The following is a 23,978-nucleotide window of genomic DNA, read 5'->3' as shown; positions in this document are numbered from 1 at the left end:
AATTCGTCGACATTTGCTGCGTAGACTCCTGTCCGATGGGTAGATCTTCCGTTTGGGAGCCGGGTTATAGTTGCCGTTATTTTTCCTGGCTCTCTTTTCATTCGTCGTATTTCTCCCTTCTTCATTCTGGGGGTGGTCGTGCGCTCTCTTTTCTGGTCAGTGGAACGGCTACTTTTTCTTGTTACCTTCAATTTTCCAACGGGAAAACTTTCTTTTCAATTGCTCCTGCCTCCTAATGGCGTGCCCTTGTGATTGTCGTTGTTCCACCTCTGGAGCTTGTGCCTGCAGTGCCTGCCGTGCCGGATCCTGCAAAAGATCTTTAAATATTTGCATTTTATTACGGTCATAGAATGGTTTTATCTGGTCAAAGTTTGCGGAGCATGTTTCACCATTCCTGGCTTTTAACACCACTACAGCCTGAGTTATTTTTTCTATGACATATGGTCCTTCAAACCGTGGAAAAAATTTGGCGGTTTTATCTTCTGGTGCTGAAGAAAGTGAATGCTTAATTTTTAATACTTTATCTCCTACTTTATAAGTTACTACCCGTCGTTTCATATCGTAATAAAGTTTCTGTTTTCTCTGTGCTACTTCAGTGTTCTTTTTTGCTTCTTTAATTAATTTTTCTATATCACCCATTTTAAATTCTGGGGCTCTTTGTTGAACATAAAATAATTTATCTAACGGCGTTGTAATCTTTCTGCCTAAAAATAACTCAGCAGGAGTTTTGCCCGTTATATCATGTTTTGCGGTCCTAAGGGCGAAAGCTAATTCATTGACATAGTTATCCCAGCTTTTATGAAAATTTTTAACATAACTACGGATAATTTTCACTATATTTCTATTGACCCGTTCCGCTATATTTGGTTGCGGCCGATATGGGACCATTTTTAAATGACTTATGCCCAGTTTTTGGCACATGTCTTCAAATATATTACTTACAAATTGAGGACCATTATCCGATATAACTTTTAGGGGCGCCCCGTATTTTAAAATATATTTATTTAAAATAGAATCAGTAACTAATTTCGCGGAGGCTCGTTTTAAGGGAACAATTTCGGTCCACTTACTAAAATGATCAACCATAACAAGAAGATACCGACTTTTTTTAACTGATTTTTTGAGAAAGGGCCCAATAAATCGATGCCAATAATTTCATTTGGAAATTCTGATTTAGTGCTATTTAGATTTAATGCTATCTGTAGAGACTAGCGATAGAGCTGGCCCATGTAGAATAGCGAAGCGTTTATAAGATATTAGATCAATATACATTTATACTAACATGGAAACATTATAGGTCTTCTGTATATTAAAAACGTGAAAAGTGTGGAATGTAATTTTATAGATATATTGAATGTATTGAATTTGATTTATCATGAATTACATACATTTTTAAATAAATTAATCAGGTGAAAAGGGTAAAATAAATAATATTCTTAAGATTCCATTGCTCTTAAATAGATTAATTTGTTAGTTAATTACAAAATATATGAAAGTGTAATATCTTACTTCTTCCAAATGGCAAGGCTCGAATGAAATATGAAACAAAACATTAAAGTAAAATAACTCAAACTCTTTCTTCGAGACTAGTAGGGTTTTGGAGCTAATGAGGAATATAAATTTTTCTACCTTTCACACACATATTAAGACGCCGTTTTTTGCTATGACTATGTGGTTAATTAATAGTGTTTGTGAACAGAGTTTCAGTAATCCAGCAGGAGGCGTATTAAAGCCCTAAGCTGTTTAAAAAGAGGATTTATTCGTAACAGCTTTTTCAGCGAGCTCCAGTTTTAATTAAATGATTTTGAGGGTAAATTGTTTGCTGAACGCCAAATTTTTTTTAAAATTCATTTACGGTGTTTGCTCGATGTAGAAGCACATTATAATCCACGAATGTAAGCCAGATATTTTTATCTGTGTAGAATGCCTAACGTATACCGATTATCAAGCATTTTTCAAATCTCTCTGGACCGAATTTTTTTCAAATATCTTGGGAACAAACGTTGTAAAACTTGTGCTGCTGATATACAGATTGACCATCATTTAGCCATTGAAGTAATTTCTCTACAGCCATGAAATTGATACTCCCTAGATTTGCAGCGATTCTGTTTCACGATTCTGGTTCCCTGCAGATCCGAAGGCATTTGGAATTGGATAAAAAAACGAATCTCAACTGAGTCACTTAAGCTATGGTGCTATCTACACTCATTAAGATTACAGTCATTAAGGTCCTTTGTGATGAAGTCAGCCCGAAATGTGGAAGAATGGCTTTCTATATCTTTCTATAGTTTTTCGGAACAAAGGTTTTGGCTGAAAGCGAATATTTATAAACTTTCAAATACTTATTGCTTAGCTGTCACATTCCTTGTCGCCATTGCCAATTACTATCATAAACTGCTCTTTGAGGTAAAAACCGCTTGTTGAAAGTAAAAAATTCTTTCTGAGAAGCATTTTTTATTTTAATGCTTGCATCAGGTTTGCAATAGCAGTTACAATCTTTAAGTTGTTAAAGACGGCAGAGACTGTTTGCCTTGAAACATTCAGCTAACCTGCTGTTTCTACAATCATGTATATTGTTCTTGAAACCTCTTCAGGGGAAGAATTTTGCCTATTGATGTTTTGTCTAAAAAGAAAAGATATTTTGATTTTATAAAAACTGCCTGGCAAATTTTCTTATTCATTTGAGTCATTAGGAACTTTTTTGAAGCAGTGACGTGAAAAATGAGCAATGCTCCCACCGGAACTCGAACTTGTACCTTTCAAATACGCCCCGAGTGTGCTACCATTACACCATGAAGACATGCTGGAAGGAGGAAGAAAATGCCTTCTTTTAAAGGGCGACCTGAGGATTTAGGTAACCCAATCGCCTAATTCTGGTGATGAAGAATTATCATCCACCAACTTTTAGTTCGGGCGCCACTGTAGAGACATTAGATATTTTTGAAGCAAGAGGACATGAAAAATATGCAATGTCATGCCGGGAATCGAACCTTTACCGCTCGAATACACTCCGAGTGTGCTAATCATTACACCACAAAGGCTTGCCAGATGGATACCTAAATGTGGCTAAATTATGATGCTAGACTGGTTAAATTAGTGTATCAAAGGCATATTCAATTAAACAATATTTTTAGTTTTCGGTGTACGAAAAGTACGAAGGGCTCTTTGGATGTTATGAAGTATAAGCTCTAACATGGGTGTTTGTCAAAAACATAAATTCAAACAAAATAGGAATTATGTATTGTATATTCTATAAATGGGCTAACTACATAAATAATTCTCAATATTGTCATTTCATGAAAAGAGAATGACTAATATTTTTAATTGGAATTCCTTCAATATGTTGTCATAAAACATCTGTGTTACCCAAATATGGAAACTCGCATTGAATTGTTAAAACGAATGACATTTTCTTATCCTATTTTGTTGGGCTTTTAAATATATTATTTTGCATTCAGTTTACTCATAAAAAACGTAAGAACTACTGGAATACCAGTTGTTTGACGATAATGACAATATCAAACATTAAAATAACAGATGTCTCTTGACACTAGATCTCTGTTGCTGTTATTGATGCAAAACACATTTAGCTGCCCAGGCTTTATCTATAAAACATTTTAGTGGGGTGAATGAAGCAAGCAGTAAAACATTTTTAAAAGCAGAAAATTATGTGATTTTTGGTAAGTTGCGTACATTCTGCTTTCTTTTTTATTGTTACTTTATTTGCCCTTATTACCTCTGCACCTACAAAACTCTCGTGAGAAATATTTCATTTAATATTAAAAATTAGCTGTGATACTGTAATTAATATTTAGCTTGGTATAATTCTGCGAATCTCTGTTCTTAATTTATGGTATGCTTTTCTCGAAATATGTTTACAAACAACAGTCTAGAAATGCTTCAATAAATAAGAAATGTATCGCAAATGTATGTGTGTCTGTGAAGTGTATTTTAGAAATATCCCTTCATCGGATTACCGTATATTTAAGACATATTTACCAGAATCAGTGCACGCAACAAAGAATTTCACAGCAAAGCAAAGATGACTTTGTAAGAAAATTAATGTAAGAAAATTAAGAAATGTAAGAAAATTTTACAATATATTTCGGGTACATTTCTTTATTTGATTTAGATAAATTCAAAAATTTGTCTTGGCACATTTTTTTTCCGTTTGCGCCTAGAAACCTTCCTTGGCGAACTTCTTCATTTACGGCAACCTATTTTCCTTTCCCTTCTTGCATTGTAAATAAGTAGAAAAAAGTTCACATCGTTCCTACTTTAAAATAATTTTAACGAAGTGCCGGAACCACATTTGATGTTAGTATCCCTTTCATCATCAAATATGCCAAATTTCAAAACATGATAATAAATAAATTCACGTACATATATATAATTGTTTGCAGGTATGCTTAGAAATACATCTGTTCTATTAAACTTAATATGTTTTACAAACTATAATCAATCAACAAATAGACTGTATTCCTACACTTTTATTTTATTACACTTGTCAGCGATGCGAAATAATTGATACAAAATAAGCGAGCCATTCTACATGGCTGTCACAAACGCAATTCTCTCAATCAATTATCTTGTTGCCACACATAAAGTTCAAAACTAAAGGAAGACAAACAAAAGGAATTTACGCTGTTTGCAACAATAAAATGAAGCAAACGATACTCACATAAACATCCTGGCCCTCGTTGAAATCCCAGGGGATTTCAACAGTTGGAGCATTTTGAAACTTCTTAGTCTGTAATAAAGATAAACATAAAATAATACAAAATATATTATATGCGAAGCAGTTCATAGTTTTTTAGTCTGAATAGGAAGAGGACACAATTTCACGACTGGTCGTTTAATGACACCATGACCAGTTTTAATACTAGCAACCCTGACTCTTTGATCTGAGCCCGGATGAACAGCAATTATTCTCCCTAACCTCCATTTAAGAGGCAGAAGGTTGTCTTCTTTGATGAGGACTAAGTCATTGACTTCTAAATTGTTTTGACGTTTTTGCCATTTAGGCCTTTGTTGAAGCTGAGACAGGTATTCTCGACTCCATCTTTTCCAGAAGTGCTGAAAAATAAACTGTCTCACATGCCATCTGTCAATGTGATTGAAGGAACTATAATTTAGGTCTGGTTCAGGTATGGCAGTTAAAGACGTTCCTATTAGGAAATGACCAGGTGTTAATGCAGTTAAATCATTTGGATCAGCCGAAGTTGGACACAATGGCCTAGAGTTGAGACAAGCCTCAACCTGCGATATCAAGGTCTGAAATTCCGGATAGGTCAGCACAGTATCACCAACAGTCCTTTTTAGATGTAATTTCATTGACTTTACTGCCGATTCCCATAGTCCACCAAAATGGGGAGATGATGGCGGGTTGAATATCCATTTTATTTCCTCTAAAGACAAAAATTTGGGAATTTCTTGATTTTGCTTACATTGCAAAAAACATTTTCTGATTTCTTTGTCTGCACCTTTAAAGTTAGTACCGCAGTCACTATAAATCTCAAATGGTTTCCCTCTTCTTGCAATAAATCGTTTCAATGCACTTAAAAATGCCTTTGTTGACAAATCTTCTACCACTTGAAGATGTACTGCCTTGATTACAAAACACACAAATAAGCATACGTAATATTTAAATGATTTTTGTCCACGTCTTGCACGATGTTTAATCATGAACGGTCCAGAAAAATCTATTCCAGTTCGATGAAATGGTCGCGATTGTGTTACTCTAGATTCCGGTAGATCAGCCATTATTTGACTTGCAGTTTTAGCTCTAAGTTTACAACACGTAATACAAGAATTCACTACTTTTCGGATAGCAGATCTAGCAGCTATGATCCAAAATTGCTGTCTAATTAAAGATAGAAGAAGTTCCGGTGCTGCATGCAGATATTTGACATGAAAGTGTCTAATTATGATTTCTGTCAGATTGTGTTTTGAAGGTAATAAGATTGGATGTTTTTCATTTTCTGATAGTTGCGCATTTTTCAGTCTTCCTCCTACACGTAACACTTTGTTGTCATCTAAAATTGGACACGAGCTAAGGAGGTTGCTGTTTGTAGGTAAGTCCTTTCCCAACTCCAAACATTGAATTTCTTTAAAAAAGTGAAATCGCTGTATTATTCGGACAATACAGAAAGTTGCAGCTCGAATTTCATTACTAGATAAAAAAGACGTATTTCTTTCTAGATATGCTACTTTAGAATTCGATATGAATCTTAATATCCAAGCAAATATGCGTTGTAACTTTGGAAATGAAGATATATTTGATATAATAGCAAGTTCCTGTACAGGTTCAGAAACTACAAATGAGACTGTTTTACGTGCATCTGGTAATGCCTCTTCATCTATAAGAATATTTTTAGATAAGGCAATCTCACTGCACTTTAACCAAGAAGGACCATTCCACCACAATTGATGAGATAATAGTTCTGCAGGAAATAATCCACGTGAAGCACAATCAGCTGGATTTTCCTTTCCATCAACATGACTCCAGTTCTCAGGACATTCCATCAACATGACTCCAGTTCTCAGGTGCTAAGATGGATTGTATTTCAGAAACTCTATTGGATACGAATACTTGCCATTTTTTAGGATCTGACCTTAGCCATGACAACACAATTTGTGAATCACTCCAAGCTTGCACTAAATCAAAATTTATAACTAATGCAGCTTTTACAGACTGAATCAAGCGTGCCAATAACACTGCTGCACATAATTCCAGTCTTGGAATCGTAATAGATTTTAATGGTGCTACACGAGTTTTAGCTGTTACGAGTTTAACATTAATGTCAGAGTTATTGCAAGTTTTGATATAAATAACTGCTGCATAACCTCTTTCAGACGCATCACAAAATCCGTGAAGTTCACATCGAAAATAATCAGGTAGCAGAATTTTCCTAGGTATATTTATAGAATTCAAAAGTTTAACTTCTCTACATAGATTTCTCCAATTTCGATCAATCTCTTCTGTTACAGGATCATCCCATGATAACTGTAATTTCCACAATTGCTGAAAGATCATTTTAGTGAGAATTACAAACGGAGCTATCCACCCCAATGGATCGAATAGTTTTGCTACGAATGACAAAATAATTCTTTTAGTCGGAACACTTTGATACTCTATTACACCGACATTACATTTGAATTCATCATTGTCCGGATGCCATTCCAATCGCAGAACTTTCAATGGTTTGTCTTCTATTACACGATGAATATTGTCACTATCTGTGTTTGTTAAGCCAGAGGTTTTTAACAATGACGGTTCACTTGTCGACCATTTGTGAAGCTCAAAGCCACCACTTTTTAGCAGATGTTGCAATTCGTCTATCAATGCAATACCTTCCGAATTATCTTTTACACCAGTTAACATATCATCAACATAAAAACTCTTAAAACTATATTCTTTGCCTTTGGAAAGTTCAATCCTTCATCAATCGCTAACTGACTCAAAACTTTGGTTGCAAGATATGGAGCAGCTGCAGTTCCATATGTAACTGTTTTCAAACGACAAACTTGTATTTGCTTATACGGGCTATCTCTCCATAATATTCTCTGAAAATCTCTATCTTTTTCATGAACCTTTATCTGTCTGTACATCATTTTAATATCAGCGGTTATTGCAATGTTATGAAGTCTAAATCTTAGTAAAATACAAATTAAGTCATCTTGTATTTTTGGGCCTATCATTAGTGTATCACACACATGTGGTTGTTTTAGCGCTCGCATCGAAAACAACTCTCAATTTTGTTGTTAAGCTAGAGTCCTTCAACACAAAGTGATGTGGGATATAATAGTGTTTATTCTCTAATTCATAATCTGTGTCTGGCACTAATTCTACGTGTTCTAGTGAAAAGTACTCTTTCATAAACTGAATATACTGGTTGTAAATTTCTTTCATAGATAACAGCCTCTTCTCCAAGTATTGAAATCTTCTGTACGCCACTTCACGGGAGTCACCTAGAATATCTCTATTATGTTTGAATGGTAATGCAACTGAATAACGACCTGATGTGTCTCTAAAATGCGAGTTTTTAAAATGTTCTTCACAAAGTGTTTCTTCATTTGTTAAAGGTTGTACATTTGGAAACTTTTCTAACTCCCAGAAAGAATTTACTAACTCATCTGTGTTTGTATTCAAATGATTTACATATACTGGCTCAAAATTTGTAGATTCAAAATTTGTAGTACCCGAAATTATCCATCCCAACCTCGAATTTAGAGCAAATGGTAGATCAGGACCACGCTTGACAATTCCTCCCGTCATTAAATGCAGAAATACATTTACTCCAAATAAAATGTCAACTGGTTGTGACTTGTAAAATAATGGATCAGCTAATTGTAAATCACTGAAGTTATCGAAGATGATTGATGGCAAAGATACATAGGGAATGTTATCTGTCACCTTGTACAGTACAAACGCTGATGTTGATACACGAGTATCACTTTTAAAATGAGAAGTGAATACTAAATCGACTTCCCCATTACTTATAGTATTAAATTCTCATGACATTCTAGACATGATACAGAAATGGAATTATCTTTCACTCGTAATCCTAATTTCTTCACATAATCCCTTGAAATAAATGATCTCTGAGATCCAGTGTCACATAAACATCTACACTTCACAAACTGTTGTTCAGAATTTTGAACTTTTATTAAAGCAGTACACAATAAAATGTGACTGGTTTGATTACCTTTTGCATTCGAATCATAATGAGAGGCACAAACTGTGGCTGAAACTTCCTTAGGACTCGTTTAATTCATCTCTTTTAATGATAGATTGCGTAGGCGGAGATATACTGTTTAACTGAGTTTTATTCTTTGAATTATTTACAATGTGCAGAATACTGTGATGCTTCTTAAAGCAATGTTGACATGCATTTAAACTCTTGCATTTTTTGAGCAAGTGCATATTAGATAAACAATTAAAACAGTAACGATTAGATTTTACAAAATCTATTCTTTGCTGAACCGATAAATTTAGAAATTTCGAACATTTGGCTAAACTATGATCTCCTTTACAATAACCACAACACAAAGTAGCAACCAGAACATTATTCTTATTTTGAAACACAGATTTAGGTACCTTATTACTTGTTGATTTGCTATTTTGAAGTGTTCTTGCATAGTTTTTTAGGAATTCAATTAAAGTCGTAAGTTTTGGAATTTCATTAGATTTTAACTGACGTTCCCACCATAATTTTGTAGCAGGGTCTAATTTTTGCAAAATTAAATAAGTCATTAAAGTGTCACCAAAATTATCAATGGTTTGATTCAATACTTCTAAAGAACGAATTACTTCATTAATATTGTCAACTAAATTTAAAATAGCAAATGCTGATTCATTTTGAATAGTTGGTAAACTTAAAAAACGTTTAATATATGCAAAAATTGTTCTCTCTTATTTGAATATCTTTCGTCTAACAGATTCCATGCTATTTCAAAATTACAATCCGAAATTTGAATGGTTTGAATAATGCGATATGCTTCACCTTTCAACGAAGCCTTCAAATACTGCAATTTTTGAGCATTAGATAAATTTGTATTATTTCTTACACAAGCACTGAAAAGATCTTTAAAAGCTATCCATTCTGTAATATTACCACCAAAAGTCGGTAATGTTAACTTGGGTAATTTAATATTGTCAAGAACCTGTTCTGAAATTACACCATTAGAATTATTTTTATTATTTTGACTTTTTAATATTTTTTCACCCTTAAATTTCCACAAATAAATTTTATCTGTGTACTCCTGAACATTATCTATTTCGTTTTCTAATTCTTTAGTATCTGTAATTAAACTTTCGATTTCAGAATCAAGCTTCCTTAACTCAGTTTCTTTTTGTTTCAATAATTCGACACATTCCTCTAGTTCTATTAAATTAATTTCATCTGCAGTTAAAATAGTTTCAATTTTCTTTACATAATTAGTAACACTCCTGCGTAAGACCGCTCTTTTTGTTTTAAAAGTTATAAGTTCACTCATAATTGATCAATTCAAAAACAGAAATTGTTCTTAAATCACTTAACACTATTATTAAAATGAAATCGAATTCTATGTTGTATTACAACATTGTTCTTAAAATTTAACAACAAATTAAACGAATTTTTGTTCAAAATCCACTTACCTCACAAAGTGGATAATTTTCACCAACCATATGCAAATTTGCGTTGTTAGAATACACTTAGAACAGTCACTATCTTCACTAGCTCTCCGGCTAGACTTTTGACCAACAATAAATGTTCTTATACTTAATATGTTTCACAAACTATAATCAATCAACAAATGGACTGTATTCCTACACTTTTATTTTATTACACTTGTCAGCGATGCGAAATAATTGATACAAAATAAGCGAGCCATTCTACATTGCTGTCACAAACACAATTCTCTCAATCAATTATCTTGTTGCCACACATAAAGTTCAAAACTAAAGGAAGAAAAACAAAAGGAATTTACGCTGTTTGCAACAATAAAATGAAGCAAACGATACTCACATAAACAACATCTGTTTTTCTGTTGAAGGTAAAAATTTTATAGGTTATAATCCAAATCAGTTTTAAAAAATTTATAAAAATTATTTAAAAATACAAGTTTTAAAAACAAAGCATAAAAAATGGGCGAATTTTATTTGGAATGAACCTAAATTTCGAAATATGAAAGGAAGAATGAAATAAATAAAAAATAGATATTAATAAATATATACAAGATTCGATTAACATGGAGGAGCTAAAATTTTGAGAGTTAATTTTTTAAAAACAACTCGTGCCATTTTTACAAAACTTGGCAGTTTGGCACACTTTGAGTCGTAGAATCGAAATATGGAAAAACACTGGCATGTCATTTCCGAAAAAGTCCGATTTTGTGTCAAAATACATATATTAGAACAATGCTATATATAAATCTAATATTTGCATTTCGTCAGTTAGCCCAGTAGAATGAGATATATACAAATAAAAATGTGCCTTTTTATGTGCAGTGTACGTTTTGTTAAGCAATCAGCATCATAAACTTCATATATCTCTTCGTGAACCTCAACCACGCTAAGTAGAATGCTACATTTACCGTAACCTACTTATGTCAAGCTATTTCTTCTCTTTTAGGATCTTTGTGCGGTTTCACCCACTGTGTGCAGTTTTCCGTTAGGAGAGATTTGCAACTGAGATCATCAATAGCTCCTTAGTTTAATGTCAACGTAGTTGACATTAAACTAAGGAGAAGGAAGGTGCATTTAAGTAAGAGAGCTGTTTTTTAGTCGCTTCAAAAGAAGTTACCTTTGCAAGAAAAAACACATTATTAAATAAATGCTTTGTCCAAAAGGGCAGTAAAAAAGCTTCACTTATCAGAATTCAAAAACTTATTATTAAATTATATATTTAAAATTATATAGGGGAGCACAAATAAACCTGTACGTAGGTGCTCGACCTTCTCCTAGAAATGGCCCTGTCGATGAGAAAGGGCAAGGGAAGTAATGTTATTATTTGGATAAGGAGTCTCTTTTCATATAAAACATCAGGTAACTGTTTCCTGAAGCATCCTTTCTATGTTAGACCCACCCGATGCCTGTATTAATTTTCTTTTTTTGAAACATGGAATTGTCATTTACTTGGTACTGCTTTCTCAAGGAATGACGTTAAGTAAACATATGCATTTTGCCTCATTTTACAAAATTTCGTGGCCGGAAAAACTAGGATAACATTTTTCGTGTTTGAGTTTTCGTTATGTTTGATAAATTCTTTGAGGCTACCAAATTTGCATAATTCTGGTAATAATAGAACACCTTTGCTGCTTTCGGGATTAGCAGAGCATAAATTTCAAACTTAAAGTCACATTTAATATGATAATCACCAAACAAAGCCCGGCTGTAATTACCGGCTGTAATTAACAATCCCGGCTGTAATTAATTGATAGACTTAGACTCGTGTTAGTAGACACGGCTAATAAAACGTTAAGTTGAATCAATTAAATTCAGAAAATGAGCGAAAATAATAGTGAATCAGTTGCATTGCTGCCAAACGTTCTGTGCTAAATTCAGGAACTCAGTTCTCGCGTATATTAACTAATTTGTATCTTGGTAGCAGGATACGAATAGCGGAATTTCTGAATAACCAAAAGGAACCCTATGGTTTCTCTCTCAGAGACGGAATAAATTCTGGAAGTTTTGTGGAGCATATTCTGCTGTTGGCTTACCATCCTACATAAGCGGAGTTTGCATTGCGAAATCGGTTGCATCTGCATATATTTCCAGTTCAGCCTCTGGGTCAGGAAATTTCAAGACCGTAGCTCTGGAATCAGCGCAGTTTATATTTTTCTCTGTTGACCAATTGTACTTTGTCTTACTTATTTTCTAATTAGCAAATATTTTGTAATTTTCGTGAAATATTTTGTAAATGTCCTACAGTATGAGCAGAAATGAAACGAAAACACTATAGTGGTTTTGTTGTAGTGGACGGTGAGTAATTTGTAATTGCTGTTATTTTAAATAACTCTGAAAAAGGTAATTTCTAAAGATAAGAAAGGTAATTTATTCGTTGTTATATTTGATAACCAAGTAAGGTTTTAACAGCGAATTTCAATTAGTACAATGTGAAAAGTGTAAGGTAACAAATCTTTTCTTATTAACAGAGCGAAAATCGCAATTTCATGATATTATATGTTAATCAGTACTCTGAAGTACAAATAATATTACACTAAATATTTATAAATGAGTTATTAATATTTTATCATAATTACTTAAAATTTGTAGCATTTAAATTATGTATTTTAACTATGTCATTCTTTGCTTCAGGCTCTAAATGACATGAACATTCCAAGCCTTTTTTTCATTTTTTCGATTTTTCTGTTCATGATGTCTTTTGCTACGTCCTTCCCTGCAGGTAAGTTTGCTCAAACAGGATATTTATGTTTTTCCCTTTCTCTCTCTCGATACATATATTTCTTCCCACCCTATATCTGAATTTGAATATAAGAATGAAATAAAAATAGCTGTGATTTTATCGCTTCCTAAATGTGGATGTGGAATCATCAGTTTAATGCTTAATGGTAATTTATTATCTTATAAATGACATACAGAAAAAAAAACTGAATGTAATTTTTTTTCTTTTTCTCCACAGATGACACATCCTATGGAAAAGAAGACATAACTGAAAGGTAATTAATTATCTCTACGTAAATTACAATGCTAAGTTTATCATTTATATGAGAAATGAAAAAGTATCTTACATAATAAATTTTGCCAATTTTGATTTTTTGAAAGAAATTATGATGTGTTAAGAAAAGCATACAAAAGTAAGTTACAAGATTCGAGTTTCCAGCGATGATTTGAGCGTCAGATTTGCTTATTATTTAACACATGTGTATATAAAATTTATTATTCTAAGTCACGTGACTCAGAGTAGAGTAGTGTTTTGCAATTATTCTACTCTTGGCTCTTGGTAAAAGAATGAAAATACCAGTACTTAATATCTTTATTCATAGTGCTAGGATAACTTTAAGATTGTGTTGAACTAGTCTGAGGAATGAACAAGTCTGTGTGAAATGATCACCCAAGTCTTTCACTATTTGGAATATATTTCCATCTCTCTGTTAGGATTATTTATGGGCGGCTGTAATTCAACAACACCATGATTTCCTCTTATTTTAGTAATGAATATTGAACTACAAAATTTAAACTCACTTATATAAAACTTGAATTAAATTATGTTTAACAATTCAATCGAACTGTTAACGAACCCTTCTTAAACACTGTAAATCAAGTCATAAAAATGGAACGGAAGACAATTCATTTATTAATGAATCAATCTTGTCCTAAGCAAAGCCTATTTCAGAATTTTAAGCATCCTCAAGGAGTAAATAAAATGACATTTCCGTTGCAAATACATCACTGAACTGTGAATTAAAGTCCCCCAGATGATCTCATTATTGCTAATTCCAGTTCGATGTTCCCTCAAAATATTCCATCAGTATTCCGTTAGTCGATCGATGTTCCGTCAGTTTTCAACACTGCAAGTTAATGATTGTACTACGATTCATTGTGCTTGTTTATTCATATGCCTGCAGTTGTCTTGAGTGTTTTTATAGAATTTATATCGCTGAATTCAGAGGGAACATTTATTTTTACTAACATTCACTGGCTTAAGCTAAAGCAGGATATAGATATTTATCAGATAAATTCCATCAGGATTTAAAATAAATCGAAATATTTAATAATTAAATTAATTAATTTTTAATAAAAGTCCTTTAATTGTTTTTCGTTTTTATTACCACCAACTGGATTCTTAGAGTATGAGTTACCCATATCAAATATGGGTGTATTTTTCCCTGCCCTTAACTTTCATATGGGTAATATTTGACAAAATATTAGTATATAATGTGTTTTTTCGATCTCAAAAAATACTTGAAGTCTAACTTAGCTAGCAGGAAAACGAAGATTTTAATTTACAAAAGCTTAATCAGACCCATTCTTACATAATTTGCTTAGACCTGTGCAATGACAGAAAAAGCTAAAAGCATCATTTCTGTCTTTGAAAGAAAAATTTTCAGAAGTATTTTTGGTGGCATAAAATGTGACAATCTCTGGAGAAGAACTAACTATGAATTCTATAAATTCTTTAATGAAATAGATATAGTAAAATGCATAAGGATTCAGAGAATTAAATGAGCAGTATACCTGTGCAAAATGGATGAAAATCTAGTAACTAAATAATAAATCTCGGCCAGATCATTCGGCACCCAAAAAAGAGGGAGACCTAAACTTAGGTGGCTCGACTGTTTGGAGAGAGATGTAAAAATGTTAAAAATAACTAAGTGGATGTCCATGGCCAGGGATAGAAGAGCTTAAAATTCGATTCTGAAGAAGGAAAGAGGCCATCCTGGGCTGTCTGGACATTGAAGAAGAAGAAGATTAATATATAATTATTATTATATATTATAATAATAATTACATATTTTCTATACATAGTATTATTAAAAAAATTTCCCAGATTTTAAGAAAAACGCGGAATATGAAAAAAGAAAGGAATGCAATTTTGTGTGAGTTATAGCATCTTATGCTCTGCAGGAGGAAAGCAATGCTTTCGTTTAATCTTGTTTCTCCAAATTCGTGAGATTTCCAAACCTTCCCCATGTTTTGAGTTTCATTAGCATGCTTATGTTTTGATACATTTAAGTTAACCCTGACACGATGCTTCTGAAAATGATCTAATTTATGGTACGATAAAAAATCATTCTTTTATCTTAGACTGAAATCGGGACCAATGACTGCATTTTTGAATTAAGAAATTCATCTTCGTTTGCAGTTCGTATAGGTATTGAATAACAGAAATATATTTATATTAAGTGCACTATAAATCTGCTACTCACATTTTATTCACCAAGTTCAGCATTTTCACACTGAGGCAAACTGTCATTATGTAATTGTTTTCTATCGTTAAAATAATCTAATTTATGGTACGATAAAAAATAATTCTTTTATCTTAGACTGAAATCGGGACCAATGACTGCTTTTTTGAATTAAGAAATTCATCTTCGTTTGCAGTTCGTATAGGTATTGAATAACAGAAATATATTTATATTAAGTGCACTATAAATCTGCTACTCACATTTTATTCACCAAGTTCAGCATTTTCACACTGAGGCAAACTGTCATTATGTAATTGTTTTCTATCGTTAAAATGATCTAATTTATGGTACGATAAAAAATCATTCTTTTATCTTAGACTGAAATCGGGACCAATGACTGCATTTTTGAATTAAGAAATTCATCTTCGTTTGCAGTTCGTATAGGTATTGAATAACAGAAATATATTTATATTAAGTGCACTATAAATCTGCTACTCACATTTTATTCACCAAGTTCAGCATTTTCACACTGAGGCAAACTGTCATTATGTAATTGTTTTCTATCGTTAAAATAATCTAATTTATGGTACGATAAAAAATCATTCTTTTATCTTAGACTGAAATCGGGACCAATGACTGCTTTTTTGAATTAAGAAATTCATCTTCGTTTGCAGTTCGTATAGGTATTGAATAACAGAAATATATTTATATTAAGTGCACTATAAATCTGCTACTCACATTTTATTCACCAAGTTCAGCATTTTCACACTGAGGCAAACTGTCATTATTTAATTGTTTTCTATCGTCAAAATGATCTAATTTATGGTACGATAAGAAATCATTCTTTTATCTTAGACTGAAATCGGGACCAATGACTGCTTTTTTGAATTAAGAAATTCATCTTCGTTTCCAGTTTGTAGACGTATTGAATAACAGAAATATATTTATATTAAGTGCACTATAAATCTGCTACTCACATTTTATTCACCAAGTTCAGCATTTTCACACTGAGGCAAACTGTCATTATGTAATTGTTTTCTATCGTTAAAATGATCTAATTTATGGTACGATAAAAAATCATTCTTTTATCTTAGACTGAAATCGGGACCAATGACTGCATTTTTGAATTAAGAAATTCATCTTCGTTTCCAGTTTGTATACGTATTGAATAACAGAAATATATTTATATTAAGTGCACTATAAATCTGCTACTCACATTTTATTCACCAAGTTCAGCATTTTCACACTGAGGCAAACTGTCATTATGTAATTGTTTTCTATCGTTAAAATGATCTAATTTATGGTACGATAAAAATCATTCTTTTATCTTAGACTGAAATCGGGATCAATGACTGCTTTTTTGAATTAAGAAATTCATCTTCGTTTCCAGTTTGTAGACGTATTGAATAACAGAAATATATTTCGTTAAAATGCTCATTTCTCTTCAGTTCTATTTATAATCTAAAATATAATGCTGTAATCTTCATATCAGCACATAGAGTTTACTAGTGGCTTTTACAGGATATGCTGAATTTTTGCACAATTTTTTTATAAATATCTTTCATATTTACTACATATGTTATTGAGTTCCGGGGATTTTTTTTCACATCAGAAAAAATGTGCATTTAGAACGTATTACATGTGAAGAGATGAACTGCATATACTTCTCCAACTACCTACCAGCTTCTGTCGTTAAATCATTTCCCTCAAGTCAATATCATGTTTGCTTACAGTTTTTAACTTTCGTTTAAATTGAAAAAAAGGCAGTAGTAAATTTTCAGTCGTAAATAGTAATAATTGAAACATAAAATTTGTAAAACGTATATGAGATAAGAGCTTTTACTATACTAGCAGTGCCTTCTCTCCTTAAAATGCGTTTTTAACACAAACTCAGCTTATTATTTTCGAAGAAAAGGAAGTCTAAATGATTTTAATAGCGAAATATCTAGTTGCAAAACAATGTAATTAATTCAAACTTTCATGTATATACTTCTTATGATTCAAGTGTAGACAGAAAAAATTTGAATGAGGAAAAACGAATGCAAGATTTATCTAAAAAGCACCTAAGTAATGTGATTTTTTATAATTAATAATTTATTAAATGTGTACGCATGTTTAACGACACTAACTATATTCAAAATTTTCCATTTGCTTATCAAAATTTCGGTCTTGATCTACAACTGGAATGCGACAATGGAAGAAAATGGAATTGCAGATTATTGTAATATCTTTCATGAAATTGTAGAATCTCACCATTTTTGGAAGCATAAACTAACTCCAGATTCAAGCTGAAGCTTATCGCTATGTTTAGTGAAAAGGCAGAATATGTAAGAAGGGAGCAAAAGATATATTTTTATTAAAATTCAGTAATTTGACAGAATGTAATTCTCGTATTTACAAAACCAGCCAACATTTTTGGCGTAACTCAAAAGTAATGAGTTCAGTTTAAACTAAGTTTACATGTAAGTAAGCCAAAGGCTACGCAGAATGACTAATCTCGACAAATATTAATCGTAGGAATAAGGCAATACCGCAAGAGAAGAGATTCAACTAGTATCATGGCCTACAGCAAGCAGAACACGCTTTGATTAAAAACCTTCCTTTAAATACTATCTCTTTCTATCTCATTGAATACTTGCAAACTAAAATTAGCATTTTGGCAGGAAAATGGAAAAGGGGAATGGCAATAAATCTATTGAACATAAAATAACTGGTTAGCTAAAAATAAATAAATCCTAACAAAATATAGAAATATACAAACATATAAAGCACAGACGTTAGATGAAAAACCCTCGCCGGAACTCGAACCAGGGACCCCTCGAATACGCGCCGAGTGCGCTGACCAATACACCACGAATGCACGCTAAGAAGGCGGAAGAAATACCTTATAAACTATATAAATAAAATACAGAAATTAAAATCTTGCTATCTATAAACAGCCAAATGTACAAATCGCCAACAGATTGAAATTATTTAGGAAATATATGCATAATAACAATCTGAATTTCATGACCGGGAAAGAGGGTTTCCATCATCAAAAATTCCAATGATCAGAAAGAAAAAAACAGAATATTTTATGCGTAAAGATACAGGTACCATTATTGAATTTAATCGTTTGCATAATTGCTATGATTTAAAATTTCATATACGCATTCTCCTATTTGTTTCAATAAATTACTTTGAGAAGAAAACTGACATAACAGAAAATTATAACCCTCTCCCATAAACTAGATAAAAGTCTCCTTCAAGCGAGAGAGAATGTTGTGCAATCGAAGGACATAGTTCCTGTGACAGCTACAAAACCAGAAAAGCTGCAGGCCAAAATTTGCATTTCCGCTAGTCTAAACTCTCTTGACAGATGTTCCATATGCTTAGTTTCTTTATTTTTCTTAATTCTTATTACTGTTTTATACGGAATGTGGTTTCATGCATTTCGTAACTCGGGGTTATGACTAAGCTGATAAATACTTATAAAATAATAAAAATTAGAAAAATTTGGGAAACAAAAATGCAAGAATAGAAATTATTAGAGAATAAGAAAGTATTTATTGAAAAACATAAAAATAAAGGTTTCGGATTTTAACGTTTGAACAAAGGGGATCTTTCGAAGTTAAATAAGGTTTATCAGTAGAAATTATCAATATAGATGGTACAGGAGCAATAGCGAAAACTTTGTACGATACTAGATGAATATATATTTAGAGTAACATGGAAACGTTATAAGAGATGTGTTAAAAAAGAAAGAGAATTTTTGCTATAATATCTTTATTGCTTATTGTAAAACATTTTAAACACTCTCTTCCTCAAAGTAGCCCTCCTCGCTGTCAATTCACCTCTCCCATTGTTTCTTCAATTTTTGGAAAGACTCCTAGAACGAACTTTCTGTAATGGCCCTCAGGGCTGTTGTCGCATTATCCTGAATTTCCTCTATTGGTTTGAAAACGACGTCCTTTCAACGTTTTTTTAGTTTGGAAAAAGGAAGAAGCCTCCTGAGGCTAAATCCGGAGAATACGGTGGATGGGGAGCAACTAGAGCGTGGTGGTTTGCTTGATAGCTACGGACAAAGAGCGATGCACGAGCCGGAGCATTGTCAAGATGTAACAACCAAATCTTGTTTTTCCACAAATCAGGCCTCTTCCTGCCCACAACATCCCTCAAACCCGCTAGAATTTCATTCTTTTATCTTATATTGAATTGGACACTTCCTTGCTTACCATTTGACCACGCAGTACAAATTTCTGATGAACAATGTCTTTGCTACCCAAAAACACAATCAACACCATCATGATCTTTAGCTGACTCATACGTGCCTTTTTTGGACGAGAAGACTGTTTACCACAGCCCCTTCCCCCCACTGCGAGGCCTGCACCTTCGTTCCAATGTGGTAGCCATAAATCCTCCTCTCTTTGCATGTTTGCAGCAAAATTTTACAAGCAGACGTTTTTCTTTAAGTTCTTCCATTGTCACATTAACACTAATCAGAACCAACGCCTTGTGCACGGCCTCATTTCAGCGGCTGTAACTCGCCAACTAACAGTCAAAGTGAAATTGGCCAAATGGCATTTTATTGTTCCAACCTGTCGCTGCGTACTTTCAATAGTGGCAGCACGTTATCTCTGTCAGTTGGAGCGCCATTTTAAAAGCTCGGTTTGTTTTTTAATACACCTTGTATATCTTCTGCATATTTGAAAAGTGAAAAGTTATATAAAATAATTCTGTAAAATTATTTATGCTTCTTAGGAAGTCAGCCTTATTTAGGGGAACTACATTTGTACCATCAGACTTTGAGAACAAAAATTCTCAGCTCATAGTTCATCCCGCTAGTTATGGGGTGGGCATTTGTGCCCATACCTCTATGTCTCAGGATTTACGGGTAAGAGACACAGGCGGTGCAAATACCATCAGTGAATATGCTGATGGTATTTGCACCACCTGTGTCTCTCTCAAATCAAAAATCAGAGGCAGGCTGCGCTTTTATTTCTCATTATCGTGATAAAGTCTTAGAAACTTGGAAAGGATACATTGGACTTAATAGATCGGTATTCCAAGCTGAAGCAGTAGCATTGCGCTAGGCTATAACAGCAGCTATGAAGTTTGTTGACCGAGAAGTTTGCATTTTCTCAGATAGTCAGTCGGCAATCTTTGCTCTTTGTGATCCATTCCATCCATCACTGATCATAGCAGATATACAATGCCTGCTCAAAGAAAATGCGCATGACTGCAACATCCAGATTTTATGGATTAAAGCACACGCGGGCCACAGAGGCAATGAGGATGCAGATACTCTTGCAAAGGAAGCTGCAAAGAATATCGGTGCGCAAGATGTCCAGATCCCGCTACCCAAATCTTATCTGAAGCGAATCTGTCGCATTAAATCGCAGCAACAATGGCAATAGGAATGGGACTCTATATCGCAAGGCCGTAGAACCCACGACTTTGTCCATAGAGTTTCCCAAGATCGACTCATCTCAGCCCCTTTTCTTTCCCGTTTCATTACAGGCCTCGGACCATTTCCCTAATATTTCTATCAAAGGGGAATTTCAACAACTGATCATTGTGTCTGTAATGAAATAGGTACACCTGATCATTACGTTACATCTTGCCCTCTCACGGAAGAACGGCACATGAGGCTTCCTGATACTGACATTGCTTATAAACGCTTCTTCATTAAGCAGCCGGTCTATCTCAAGAGGCTCAGGAAACTTGAAGCACTAGGACTAGAATTATGCAGCCCACAATAACAAACTTAAATTTCGCAGAGATTCAAAGCATCAATGCACACTGGTTTCCAGTGGCCTCTGCAAGAAGCCGATCTTGATTCAGTACGCAGAGTAACATTAGGCTGTGAACACGAAAAACAAATGTAAATATGATTTAATATTATCCAAATGTAAATAGTTTAAGTATGTATATTTTTAATGAGCATATTAATGCGTGGGTGCAATATTGTAAGCATGTGCATTTTATAAATAGAATATTGTGCAGCGTATTGTGAATAATGTATTGTATAGTGCCTTGGTAAAATGTGTAAGTGCTCGTAGCATGCAGAGCTATGCGTTGAGCCGCAGGAAGCATAATAATTATAACTGTAGTACTACAACTTAATGTATTCAACAGCACAGAATGTAAATATTATAGTAGTAATTATTATAGTAGTTATATGTATGTAAATATTATTGCATTTTGTAAATTTTAGTGTATTGAGTGATTTATATATAGCAATGTGTTAACGTGCATATTATGAAATATATAGTGCATGGTAAATACGTATTTCATGTATCTAGCACATGTAATTTTTTAACTGCAATTAATTTAATCTGTAATTTTTTCCCTCAATGTGTATTTCTAACAGTGTTTTTATAAGCCTTTTTGTATTAAGAATTATGTTGTATATAACAAAGAGTTACTACCACTGCCTATATTATTTAATCAAGAGTAATGTTCAATGTAATATGTAGCCACTACACACAGTGCATTAAGTGTAGAAATGAGTTTTGTAAGGTGTCCTAAATATAGTGCAGTGTTCAATGTAATATGTATTATAAAAATTTTAGTGTATTGAGTGTTTTATATATAGCAGTATGTTAAGGTGCAATGTAACCAGTAGAATGCTAATTACAAAGTTATTTTTGGTATGTTTTAAGAATACAGCAAAATTTATGCCACAGTTAACTTTTAACATGCTATTTAATCAAAAGTAATATGGGCTGTACTGTGTTCTTAAATCTGTATTTTGTATATTATAAGTACAGCACAAAGTAAACAAAGAGGATTTCTGTGTGCAAAATGTGTAATTTGTTTGTAATGTGCAATTTTGCTCTTTATTTAAGAGCTCTTATTTTATTTATCTGTTGTATCAAGTTATTTATTTAAGTCTGTCTTATATAACGAAGTATGTACTATATAATCCAGTTATGTCAGCTTTAAACTATTACATTGTTCAGAATCTATGTTGAATTGTCAAGAATAATGTTCAGCGTAATATGTTGCAAAGAATATATGGTGTATTATGTGTAGCATTGAGTTGTAAATGTGCCTTAAGTACAGTGCAATGATCAACGCAATGCATATTATGAAATGTATATTGTAGCGAGTATGTGTAGCAATGTGTTAGCATGCGATGTAGCCAGGAAATGTTTCATTTCGCAAGCAGAAAAATCTATATTTTGCCCTTGTATGGCCATGTACTTTGCCCTTGTATTGTTTTCGGAGTGTAGCTTCAGATAGTTGCGGGATCCGAACGATACTCGACTAGTCTATGTAAGCCGTCCAGGTGTCCGGACCTGCTCTCACCTGTCACCTGTAAAATTATTTAATGATTTTTATTTAGATATATCATAAATTAAATGCATTTTTATTTAAACCAGTCAGATTAAAATTTTAAACAAAATTCCTAAGAACTTCACGTATTGCTTCTAAATAGCTTAGTTTGTTAATCAATAACAGACAGGTTAAATTTAAAACATCAATATATTAATTTTGCCGAATGATAACAGACTCGAATGAAAAATGAAAAAAAAAAATGCAAAATCGTGTTTCGAGACTATAGACTTTACCGGCTACTAGAGCTGATAAATAGAGAAATTTCAAAGATAATTTGTGAAATATCTTGCATGGTATAGTAATATTTAGCAACAATAGGTAGATTTAAATTCACAGACAAATTAACAAGATACTCCTTTCATTTTTCCTACTCAAAAATGTGGCATGATACTAAGAATTTGGTATTATACAATTCGGACTTTTTCTTATATGAGAAATATTTTCTTCAAGTTGTAAAAAAAATTTTTGAATTTTAAGTGAATATTTTATATTGTATTATTATTATTATTTACAGATTCTTATTCTTTCAGGATTATGCCTTGTAAAGAATTAAAAGAACATTGCACTGGCCAGACTGAATGCTGTGGAGACACACAGTGTTTATGTGACATTGCAGGCAGTTCATGCTTCTGCGCTCAAAAACGCTGGAGAACTTAAGAAATGAAATGTTACCATTATATATAAGTATGAAGCTACTGAAAAATAAACTAATCAGTTGCTGGAAATGGCTTTCAACAAGCATTCAACAGCAAATTTTGTATTCCGACAGATACATTTCATATGTGAATAACAAAAGGAAATAATAGCTTAGTAATTTAATGTTTGAAATATATAATACAATGTATTATTTCAAGATGCCGTGAAAACAGGAAGAAATCACGTTGTATAATTAAGTGGTTAATTATAATATAATTAACATGAAATAACTTGCACTACTTCGACATCATTTCCTGTTCAAATAAAATAGTTTTATCAATTCACGTCTGTGTTTTCCATTTAGTGTGTTAGTGCCATCTAGCCTAGCACGTTCAGTACCTGGTTGATGAAATTATCTTTCCACACTGCTTATTAAATATTTTTCACAAGCAATGCTTTGCACATATTGTTGTGTGACCTGTTCTTCTTCTATCTGTCAATGTTAATTAGACTTGTAGAGATATTAGGTATTCTTTGAAAGCAAGAGAGATGACAAATCGCAGTGACCTTCCCTTGACTCGAACCTCGGACCTATAGAATTAGCGCCGAGTTTGCTCACCATTAAAGCACCTTAGCATGCTAAGGTGGGAGAAATATCTCTTATA

General features: G+C 32.9%; 1 long non-coding RNA gene across 2 annotated transcripts; it reads left to right on the top strand.

Annotated features, from left to right (window-relative positions):
• Window positions 1–3,470: 3,470 nt before the first annotated feature.
• On the top strand, window positions 3,471–23,657 carry LOC146997408 (uncharacterized). 2 transcript variants are annotated; one of them, XR_015041409.1, is made up of 5 exons: window positions 3,471–3,680; window positions 11,118–11,249; window positions 12,803–12,890; window positions 13,128–13,164; window positions 23,208–23,657. It is a non-coding gene; the product is annotated as an uncharacterized LOC146997408 (long non-coding RNA). The 2 variants fall into 2 exon arrangements; XR_015041408.1 differs by lacking the exon at window positions 11,118–11,249 and having other exon boundaries at window positions 3,479–3,680.
• Window positions 23,658–23,978: the final 321 nt, after the last annotated feature.

The sequence above is a fragment of the Stegodyphus dumicola genome, chromosome 5 (genome assembly GCF_044657685.1).
Source record: "Stegodyphus dumicola isolate Sdum_Otavi_A_Nest chromosome 5, ASM4465768v1".
NCBI classification, from domain to species: domain Eukaryota; kingdom Metazoa; phylum Arthropoda; class Arachnida; order Araneae; family Eresidae; genus Stegodyphus; species Stegodyphus dumicola.
This window is presented reverse-complemented; position numbering and strand designations above follow the sequence as displayed.